The sequence below is a fragment of the Perissodus microlepis genome, chromosome 5 (genome assembly GCF_051167445.1).
Source record: "Perissodus microlepis isolate ML-2025 ecotype Zambia chromosome 5, ASM5116744v1, whole genome shotgun sequence".
NCBI lineage: Eukaryota > Metazoa > Chordata > Actinopteri > Cichliformes > Cichlidae > Perissodus > Perissodus microlepis.
This window is the reverse complement of record NC_140465.1, coordinates 25917760-25929639: the sequence shown is the minus strand read 5'-3', so window position 1 is coordinate 25929639 and position 11880 is coordinate 25917760. Positions and strand designations below refer to the sequence as shown.

Sequence of the window (11880 nt, the reverse complement as noted above, 5' to 3'; positions counted from 1 at the left end):
GATACTTTTTATACCATCCACATGTAAGCACTATTGTCCGCTTTTGTAACTTTGGACTAATCTTATGAAAAAAAAAGAGACTGCAGGTCCAACTTAAATTGCCTTACTTCCTTGCAAGTAATTGATTTAAGTTAATCAACTTGAAAACTTTAATAAGTTTATTAAGTGACTTTGATAAACTTAATCCAATTACTTGTAAATAGTTATTTAAATTGGATTCCCCATTCTCTTTTTTTCAGTATATGTTGTCATCGCATGTTATGGGGGAAACAGTAGAGTGGAGTGAGTAAACCAGTGGTTGTACCTCATTAACAGAAGCTTCTCAAACCTTTTGTCAGAAAGTCGATTTCTTTTAGGCGTGAGCACCAAACCTCCCAGACTAAAAAGTCGCTCCACAGGAGCACTTGATGGGGTTGGAGTGTTATACTTTAAAAAAATTGTCTTTATGCTTGAAAACTTATGCAAAATCTGAAGGTCGTAGCCTGACATCAGGTAGTCCATGACTTCTTTTTCTGCAGAATAGGTCTCCTCCTCTGGCTCTGCCTCAAAAGTGAAAAAGTCCATCTCACCTTGGCTGCTAGATGTAGTAGCACTGGGCACACTGGCAGGATTTTTTGCCAGAGGAGCAGTGGTGCAACACTCTGCTGTCAGAAGCTGTTTTACTCGCTCCCTCCTTCCTGCATCTCTCAGCCATCGGAGTTTGAATTTTGGACAACTGGCAGCTGCGAGAAGGGCATCTTTGTCGTCCAGCACACCGGCGAAACAAGTCTGAATAGCCTAAAAAACATAATCGATATTTTTATGCCTACAATTTATTATGTTATTGAATTATTTGCAAACCATGCCTAATATGAGATCAGTATTATGGATTTATTTTGTTTTAGGTTACTTGTAAACATTTTAATTGTTTTAATCTTATTTTTCAATGATAATTAATAATCTGTTCCATGTTTGTGAATTGTATGAAGCAAAAAATTTGACTAATTTCAAGATGGAGCATACCTGTACAATGGCATCTGGAAGGCCTGCAGTCATCCTGGAGAGGTCATCTTTCACAGCCTGGGTCTTCTGCATCAGAACTTCAAGTGTTGGTAGTAAAGTTCCATATGGACAGTCGTCTTGTAAAATGTCCAGTGCTGCAGTCAGAGGTTTCATGGCCATGCAGTACTCATGCAGGAACTGGGTATTCTTGATCTTTGAAGCACTTCAGTCCTAGCTTTGTGCACAGAGCATTCAGCTCACCCATGGGGATTTCTGCAATTCTCTTTACAGCATCAAAAAAGGAATTCCACCTTGTGGATGTTGGTATTAGGAGCTTTCTTTTGCTGATTTCTTTCACTGTTTCTGATGCAAGTGTAGATCTACTCGATTTGGTCCAAAGAGCTGTGCATTTTGCTGTGCTGCTCCTATACACAGCCCTGCTCTCTGCATTGGTTGTTAAATGTTTCTCCACATCATGTGTGCAAATTATGTTGATGGTGTGCGAAGCACACCTGCGGTGCGGGGGAAGAGACAGCTGACCATCACTTTCATTCTCAGCCGAGAGGATTTCTGACAGATCAGAAAAAGTGACATCATCGTCTTTGGGGCTGGACTCTTCCTCCTCCGTCTCATCATCGGACTCCGTGACAGGATGATAAACTTGAAACGCCTTAACAAAGTTGGATCCATTATCAGTAACTGTTGCAACTACTTTGTTGAGTAATCCATAAGAGGAGTGGATGTTTTCGATTTCTGTACCAATGACATCATACGTGTGTCTACCACGAATTCGCCTACATGCTAATGCAACCTTGTGGCGCTCTAATGTGGTTCTACTGATCCAGTGGAGCGTTACTCCCATATAGCTTCTGTTGTTAGCAGTCCAAATATCCGCGGTAGTTGAAACAAAGTCAATCTCATTCAGTGCGGCCTTCAAATTTCTCTCCATTTCTGTAAACTCCTTCTCCAAGTAAGAAGTAAAAGTCGTTCGGTGCGGCAGCTCGGCATTAACAGAAGTAGGGATCTTTTTTATTATGGCACGAAACGAGGGCGAGTCAACAGTGTTTATGGGTAGCATTTCTTCTACAATATACTGCGCGACCAACTTCTTCAATTCTTCATCACTTACTGGTTTTGCACCAAAGTCCAACTTTTGTTGTTTGGGGGGTGTAGGACCTTCTGCGGAAGTCACGGCTCTCTGCTTCGGACCACTTGGTGGGACTCTCTCTGTGAGTTTGACTGTGCTGTGCTGCGACTCCAAATGTTTCTTTAAGTTTGACGTAGTGTTTTTGAAGGTAGATAACACTTTTTCGCCAACACAGAGTGTACAACGAACCTTAATATTTAAATCTTTAGTTGACAGAAACTCAAAATAGTGACCATATTTCCAGCTAAAGAACGAACATCTCTCTCCCTCCATTGTTGTTTACACTTTTTTACGTCGCTGGCTGCTTGTGAGCGGGAAACGTGACCTGTCGCTTATGTGACGTTTCACGACACGTATGCGTTTGTCATCCGCTGAGACGAAAAGAAGAAACCAAATCTTTTTGCTTAAAAAAAATAGTAACGCACAGTGGTTTGGACAAGTAACTTTAATCTGACTACTGTTATGGAAATAGTAACGCGTTAGATTAGTCGTTACTGAAAAAGTGGTCATATTCAGAGTAACGCGTTACTAAGCAACGCGTTACCGGCATCACTGGTGACAAATAACAGATATCTTTTCAAGCCAAAGACAAGACAGTAATTACCACCATTTTCAATCATTCTGTTTTCAGTATTCAGCTGCTGCTGTTCCCTTATCACACTGAAACACTGTGATTCCCCACAACACCACCAGCAGAAGCAATCGTATACTAAAGCACCAGTCAGTGACACATGCAAACAAAAATGAAGCTTCATCTCTGAAAAATATTAGAGAGACGTCTCCATTCTAAATGAGTTAAGCTGAGGATTTGGCATGTGTTTAATGTGTTTACAGGACTAATTCTGACAAATTTACAGTTAGTATGTTTTATTTTTTTTAATGGAAATTACTGCTCCTAATAGTGGGTTTTATGTGTGTATTTAGTTTGTTATATTTATTTATTTATTTTTTACAATTATTTCGTCTAGAGCTCACTTTGTTTTTCTGAGGATTAATTCTCCAACCACTGTTTTCTTATAGCGTTTACTATCAAAACATATATCATATATAGTCATTATCCTTTTCTGGGAGTCTGAGTATATTTTTCCGATAAAGAGATAATACATAATACAGTGACAGTAGTCTTGTTCTCAACATAAAGTTGTAAAAAGTTTGTTGTTGAGTACTTTTGTGATAATCCAATATGCAAAAAAACACATCTGGTGCACCTATTCTGTCAAGGAATTAAGATATAATAGTAGTAATACAGGATAAATGCCAAGAATTAATTTTGCATGTATATTAGGTAGTACGTTATTAGGTCATCTCTCCTGTTTTAAAGATGGCCAACACTGTTCAACATTATAGTGCCATCTCTGTCCAAAATCGGATCATATTGATGCACACAAAGGAGGGTCTCTTGTCCTTTAGATGTAACTGTATAGTTGATTCTTGACCTGAGGAGCTGACTCTCTTAAGACCTTGTACCAGTGAAATTGTTCTTTTTTGTCCATTACATACAGATCTGTGCAGTCCTTGCAGTGCTGGATTGCATATACAATAGTGGCTTTCCATTAGGACAAGCAAAGCAAGCAGTTCTTGCCCTGTCAAATCTAAAACTACACTAGATTAAAATGTTAGCTTTCATATTAGAAACAAGAGGACAGGAGATAAGAGATATGTGGTCCTCAGCAAATGCAAACATAGGGTTTATAGTGATGCTATGCGAATATGATGCTTGACATGAAAAATATAAAGTATTTAAAATGGGCTCAGTCGTAAACATGTGCAGCAGTAACAACAATCCGTTTGACACTGATGGACAATATTTTTTCTGCAGAACAATCATTCCTGTACAGCTTTATGTCTAATGAGATGATTTCATGGTATTTTATTGCTTCTTTTCCTAAAGTAATGGTTTGAAAAATTCCTCCACCACTTGTCATTTTAAATTTATAGCAAATACATTTTGATAATATAGTAGATATATTTAACTATAGAAGTAATAACATTTTACATTTTCTTTCAGTCTGAAAGCTGAAAACATTTCATCTAATCCAATAGGCCTTCTTTTTGTTCAGTACAACCCCTATGGCGTCTTTTGATTGTGGACTTTGGCAGTGAGAAGTCTTCCCAGTTTTAGAAACAAAATAGACATATGAACTAAGATTAACCTCTATCAGAATGATGAGAACAGAAAAGTATAGAGCAGGAAAGGAACAGCTGATTATCCAAAGGATACCATATCACCTGCTGTAATTCACAATACACCTTAAGGGCGAAATGACCCATTGTGCTGAAGCAGCCCATGACTTTCTCAAGAAAAGGAAAATAGGATATTCTTTATTATATTTTTTTGGTCTCAACCCAATAGAGAATGAAGACATCAGACAAATGATTTTCACTAAAACCCTTTTCATTGTATTAAAAATTGCCCTCATATTTAGAATGGTTACTTTATACAATTACTTTTGAGTCTCTGAAGATGAGGTATCATATCTAAAAATGTCTGAAATTCCAAAACTGTCAATGCAGTACTTTTGTTAACCCCCTTAAATTAAAGTTGAAACAGCACTTCAATAGCATCTTGTTTGATTTCAAATACACCACTGATATACAGAGGCAGAATTACCACAAAAAAAGGTGTAACTGTCCAAATTTGTCAGTGGAACTAACTGTATTATCTCAATAGAGCACTTCAGTCTCAGTTGCCAGGCTTACTTGTTGTTCCTAGAGTGTAGAACGCGAGCCTCCTTATAGCTTTCAGCTATCAGGCTTCTTTCCTGTAGAACCTTTTCCCAGTGTGGGTTCAGAGAAACAGACACCCTTTTTTAAAATGAGGCCTAAAATTGTCCTTTTTTTTTTTTATAAAGCTTATAGTTCAGGCTAGATAAGAAGACTGCTGAGGGACTTCACATGATGCACTGAGCGCTTCTTTTCTACCCCTGTCTGTTCATATACCGCTATATGCCAGTATTTTTGTTTTCTGTCTTGCATAGTTTGCATTTTGTCCTTCATCTCTCCATGTTTGCTGTTTTTATCTTCTCTTCTCCTCATTCTCCAACTGGACACAGTAGTTTGAGCCTGATTATGTCAGAGGTCTCTTGCCATTTAAAGAAAGTTTTTCATTTCCATCACTGCCTAGGTTCTTGCTAAGGAGAGTGGTAAGGTGACTGTTGTTGCGAATTGGTAATATATAAATAAAACTGAATTTAACATATCAAATTATACTGTTTTCATGCCAGCTGGAATAGCAGGAGCAGAAAGAAAAAATGTGTACACATGTACAAATAAAGATTAATATTATAATTATTATTAATAATTAATATTAATATTATTAATATTGATTTTATTATAAATTATATTCCATCTCTCTTGCCGTCCCATTAAATTACATCTCCAACAGCAATTTCTTACTGTGAGGGTAACCAATAAAATATTTGATTCAGTGGAAACATAACAGTGCTCACCCAGGAGAAAGAGAGCAAAACATACAGCCACTTCTCTCCTAATTTCTGACCTTTTGTTTGCCAATACAAAGCCCTTGTTGTTTCATTATTTAAATAAATAGTGATAATGATCAGTAATTGCTGTTTCCTTGTACCCTGGAGCCTAATGCTAATCAGCCAGGCAGCGGCTAATGAGGCTAAGACAGTCCCACCAGTAAACAATGTGTTGATTTAAGAGAACATACACCCCAAACCACAACTGAGTCATCTAAGTTCAGTCCCACTGTTTATTTCTCGTAAGTTGGAAAGTTAAAAAGGTCACTCATGGAAACAAACTGGAAGTGATTAAAATGATCTCTAAATACATTGTTATTTATGACTGAGAAAGTTTTTCAATACTATATCACGGCACATTTTTCTCTCACAATGTCTATTCATTTTATCTCATATTTGCTCAATGAAAATACAACTCCAGTGTCCTTTCAGTACTCATTCTTTTAGCACTCATCTCCTGTTCTACACCTCTCATATTTTCCAATGCATTAGTCAATGATATTCATAAATCCTTCTTACTACCTTAAAATTGTATTAAATGAGTACTATTATAGCATAACTGATGGTAACATGCATCCCTATTACACAGTTTTGTGTGCATTAGGATTCAAAATAGTAAGGAAACAATTAGTGCTGCTGTTAGTTTACCTAAAAAACTGTGGATTTTGCACTTGTTTGTTAAACTTTTGGCATAAATGAAAATTAATTCTATAAACATTGCTATCTCACTCATATATCATTACAGCATTTTTGCCACATTGATATCAATTTACTATCATTATGTCAATTTTCAGTTACTGAATTATTGATGCACATGCTTTCTAAATAGCACTGACATTTACTTAAAAATAAGTTTGATCTATAAGTTCATATGTCAACTTCAACTGCCAATGTTTAAATTATTTCCACTAAATATCTAACAGCCAGGCAAAGGTCTGGCTCCTGTGATCATTTTCTATTTGTGTGTATGCTTTCAGGTACACAAATCTGTATATTTACATGCATGCACTATAAAGTGTGTGTGAGTGTGTGGTGCTGTGATTTATTTCCTGTTTAATCACGTTTGGCAGAGCAGACTGAGCTTAAGCTCAGCGACAAAGTGTATTTATGGTGTGTGTGTGTGTGCACGCCTGTCTCAGAGAGAGTATTTATAGGTCTGGTCCAATCTGTGTTCTATCCAGCTGCAGTAAAGAGATAGTGGTTTTAAACCACCTATAGCATCTCTCTCTTTCTCAAACATGTGGACACACACACACACACACACACACACACACACCTGTGTATACAAAGAAAAATGTTCAGATGTTCTGATAGAATTTCAATAGAAACATGCTGAAAAGCAATGTAATGTAACAACTGCCACTGATAGTAATAAAAAATGTTTTTAAAAAAAATCAGCCAAGGTATAAAGAAAGCACATCTGAATGCAGAAGACCACACTGGGGCTACAATTTGCAAGGGTTCACCAATATATATGTATATATATATATTAGTGCAATGATACTCGTATCGATATTGAACCGTTCGATACAGTGATTTCGGTTCGGTACGCATATGTATCGAACAATACAAAATTTTTAATTTATTTTATCAACTTTTCTTCTGACGATGCTGTCTGTGTTGAGAGCTCAGTGGATCTGCGTTCGACTACTCCGCCTAGGCTGCACTGTCGAGCGCAGATCCACTAAGGGCAGCGCAAGCTAGCAGGACAGAAACTAAGCTCGTTGCAACATGGCAAATTGAACCTCCCCCACCCTCATTCAGATCTGGCCTTTGGAACTATTTTGGTCTTCATGTGAAGTATGACCCTGAAGGTAAGCGGGTCATGGACAAAAGTAAAACAGTATGTCGGATGTGCCACGCAATGCTCAATTACATGGGTGGGAACTAGTGCGTTAGTGCAGTTTGCTCGTTAACGTGTTGATGCCGTCCAGCCCCACGCACGGGGCGATCCGCAGTAGCTCGTTAACGGAGATTTGCCGTGTTGTGGCGTTAACGTCATTTCAGATTAACGCTGACAGCACTAGTGGGAACACAACGAATATGACTGCACATTTACGCCGACATCATCCTAGTGCAAAGACAAGTGGAAGGAGACAAAAACAACAAGCACCCATGCTACAAACTTTACCCGAGTCATTTAGACAGCCGTTAGCACATGATTCTCCTTATGGGGACCTGATATGTTTAATATGCTGCTGAGAATATACCCCAGAAGAAGCGTATAGTATAGCTTTTATTTTGAAAAGAGCCATTTCTCTGTAATAAACTCTCTTTTCCAAAGATGAGTGATTTCTCGATCAGATAGACTTGTTTTTTTTATTACTTTGTTGTTTCAGCAACATTAAATATAAAAACTGTACTTTTGAGTTAAAATATATATTTATTATTTTAATAAGTGAAAAATTAAAAAAGCATAAACTTTTTTTGTATCGAAAAAATATTGAACCGTGACACCAAAGTATCGAACCGAACTGTGAATTTTGTGTATCGTTGCACCCCTAGTATATATATATATATATATATTCTCTTCTGCCTCTTTCTGTCTCACCCACTCCATCACACTGAGCGTTACCCACCATGATCCTTCAATTACAATCACTAATCAAAAGAATTCATAATAAAACCAAACCTGCGCATGAGTATTTCCAGCCTTCATTTACGATTAGCAGACTTCATTAAGCTACAAGGTGTTGTCAGCGCTTTGCTCCTCGTTAGCAGCAGATGCATTTCCCTAGTTAGCTGGCAACACATCTGAGTGCACGAGTGTGTATGTGTGTGTGTGTGTCCATGTGTTCATTAATTTATACATGCTTCTTTGTGTGTAGTTAGCTGGCTAATTCAGCATGAAGCCTGCAAGGCCTTGGGAATCTGCATACTGTCATTGTAAGAGTCCAGATTATAAAAGCTAAAGAGAATGTGAAGCAAGGTGGGGATAAATAGAGAAGAGGTAGACAAGAAAGACTGAAGTAAAAAAGAGGAGACAAATGAGGAGGAGTGTGAGGGAAAGAGGAAGGAAAGAAGCAGATGAAAAGGGAACATGATAAAGAAGGTTAGTGTCATAGCAAAAGGGTGAAAAGGAAATGAGGAGAGAAGAGGGAGGCAAAGGATGACAACAAAGGATAACAAAAGAGATCAAAAGGGTGAAGATGAAGAAAGAAGGGAACAAAGAAAAATAGAAGGGAAGAATAGAAAAAGACAAACTAGGGAGAAGATGAGGATGAGGCAAGGGTGCAGACACATTTATACAGGTTGGGAGATGTGAAGAGAAAAAACAGAACAAAAGATAGAGCTAAAAGGGACATAAGGAAAGAGATAAACAGAGAAAAGATAATGAGAGGAGTTAGGAGATTTGCTTTCTTGGTCCTCTATGTCTTCCCTTTGTTGCTCTTCCTGTAAAGGTCAAAGACTTAATATTCTTTAAAATATCTTGAATTTAATGAACCATGTGATACTAGTTTCCCTGTTCTTGATTCTCTCTTCATGAGTAGCAGGACAGAAAACTCCTTCTAAACTTTATTCCACCCTTTCTTTGTCTTTACCTCTCTCAAGGTAGGCTCCTTTTCTTTTCTAACATTCTCAATTTTCTCATCTTTTTTGTTTGGCAGCTCTTTTCTGTCTTTATCTTTCCTGCATGAGTTCCTTTGTAATTATGTTTCTGAGTATCATTATCATTGCTTCCATGCTTTCTTTTGTGGCCCTTCTGTTTTTCCTCTTTTCATGTTGCTTCATTTCCTTTCTGGGAGGAGCAGAAAGCAGGAGGTATACAAGGAATCCATTATTTCTCTGTTTTATAGTAAGCCTTTCCCCCTTCTGCTTCTGCTTTGGTTTGATCTTTGCTTCTCCTCAAGATACTTGGAGACAGGCAGGACTTTTTGTGTCTGTCTGTTTCCCATGTGAGGGTGATTTTTTTAGGGTTGTCAGTGCTTGTAAAAATCAATTATGTAGGATCTTTTGACTAAAAAGGAAGAATTTCAAATATATTATGTTGAAACGTAAAAAACAAACAAACAAAAAAAAACTTAAATAAAATGGTAATAAGTTACTTATTGGTGTATTCCTTTAATAGTGCCAAGTTTTTGGCATACCATATAATATTTCATTTTTAATAACCTCAAAATAAAAAGCTTATTTCATATTAAGATGTCAGTGTTAGAACAGGGGGTTGGGAAGCACATCTGTAACCGGAAGGTTGCTGGTTCGATCCCCGGGCTCTCTGTCCTGGTCGTTGTGTCCTTGGGCAAGACACTTTACCCTACTGGTGATGGCCAGAGGGGCCGATGGCGCGATATGGCAGCCTCGCTTCTGTCAGTGGCTACAACTGTAGCTTGCCTCCACCAGTGTGTGAATGTGCAAGTGAATGAATAGTGGCATTGAAAAGCGCTATATAAATCCAATCCATTATTATTATTTATTTTTTAACACTGTCCATCAGTAACAAATGTAAAATTTTACAAAATGTAAAAATAAAAAATAAGGTTTATTTAAACACACATCCAGTATCTGCTTCTTACCCCTTATTATTAATTAAATTTCAGTCATAAATGTTTATGTACTTTTATACTATATATACTATATTGACGAATCACAAGAGGGCAATGTAAGCAGTGCTAGCGTAAGTAGCTTTGTTTTCTTGCATTGATTTCTGGGCAGCACTGCTCCAACTGTGAGGTTATGTCTCTGTTTTACATATAATACAGCATGCATGCGACCATATTTTCATCTTCTAAGCTGGGTCACCAGATATGATCTGTCTAGCTTTGATTGGAGCATTAGCATTGAGTGCAGCCACAGCTAGTGACAGATAACTGAGAAATCTAGTATTTAAACCACATTATATCTTGATCCAAAAATCTTCAAAGGACAGACAGTCACAGGGCCTCATTCACTAACATGTCCGTAGAAATGTTCTTACCCTGCACAAAAAACAGTTTGCAAATAAAATCACAAGTCAGATTAATGACACGTGCACACTAGCCAATTTTGTTTTTACTGCAATTTACATGTTATTGAATCAGACTACACAAGCTTGTGTTTGCTGCCTGCAATTTGCATACAATATCCCCATTTCTCTAAAAAAGGAGAAACATTTACCTCAAGGTTAAGTAGAGAAAGCAATGCTAGAGCCTAAACTACTGGTTTCCTGAATATTGTGTTCCCAGCTACTTTGGTAACCTTAAAAATGTTTGGAGAAGTTAGGATATCAAAGTTCATGTGAAAGAAGACAGAGAAAAAAGCAGTGACAAAATCCAGCAAGCATGGAAGCCCTTTTAGCATGAATGATAAAAATAAGACAAGACAATATCAGTTCAGACAAGTTCAGCAATATGCTTAAATAAAAAGGGTTAAAGACTTTAGCTTTAACCTAATAATAATTTATTATTAGTAGTATTAGTCATAGTAGTAGTAATAGTAGTCGTAGTATTCAACTTGGATCTTCATAGTCTGAGATTCAGTTTTAAAGTAGTACAAATAAAATCAGGTATGAAAATATTAATCAAACGCTGATTTGTGTGTCAAACATTTGTACACACTGTTGGTAAATGAGGTCCAGTATCGTCTTCTTTTTAAATTCCAGGCTCCCTAAAATTTTACAGTAAATTTCAGTCATGAATCTTTACGTAACATCTATAACAGTGTTCATGATAGCTCCTTAATATACCCAACAAGCTGCTTGGCAGCAGCTCACGTATGCAGAATGTCTTTTTCTTTTAGCAGCAACACCACAAATTTCATCCCAGTAAATCAGACATGTAAACAAAACCGTTTCTTTTTTCATAACTGATTTTCGGAGGCAAAACAAAAGAGCCAACAAAACTCTTTAAGCAGCAGGATTTTGTCTTCCCTGAGGGGGGTACTTTGAACAGAGCTCAGATGAATTGGGCGAGCTTATGTTCTCATTAAAATAATTGGTAGAACAGCCAACTCGCTCGCACGCTGCTCTAAAGAGTGATTTATCTAAAGGCTGTCAACTCAACTGAAGAGGAGAAGAGGAAGCCTAAAGGGATGCACTGGCAAGTGAGTGTGTATGTGCATTAGTAGGAATGTGTATATGCATCCATACAGCGCGTTTTGTGCGGGTGTGTATGTTTGTAGTTTCTATTTTCTTTAAATTATTGGTTTATCTTTTAAATAATTCTTCAGTGTTCTTTACAATATGCAGTATGTATACAGTTTATTCTTTGTGTGCATGTATGAGAATGCAGAGTGCATCTTATACATGAATGTTCCCAGTGTTTGAACCAAGCATCCACCAGCTGTTTGAAATTA

The 11880-nt window shown here is 37.3% G+C and overlaps 1 pseudogene; it reads right to left on the bottom strand.

The window, feature by feature from the left end:
* Positions 1-228: 228 nt before the first annotated feature.
* LOC146387447 (uncharacterized) lies at positions 229-2103 on the bottom strand (annotated as a pseudogene).
* Between the last annotated feature and the right edge of the window lie 9777 nt (positions 2104-11880).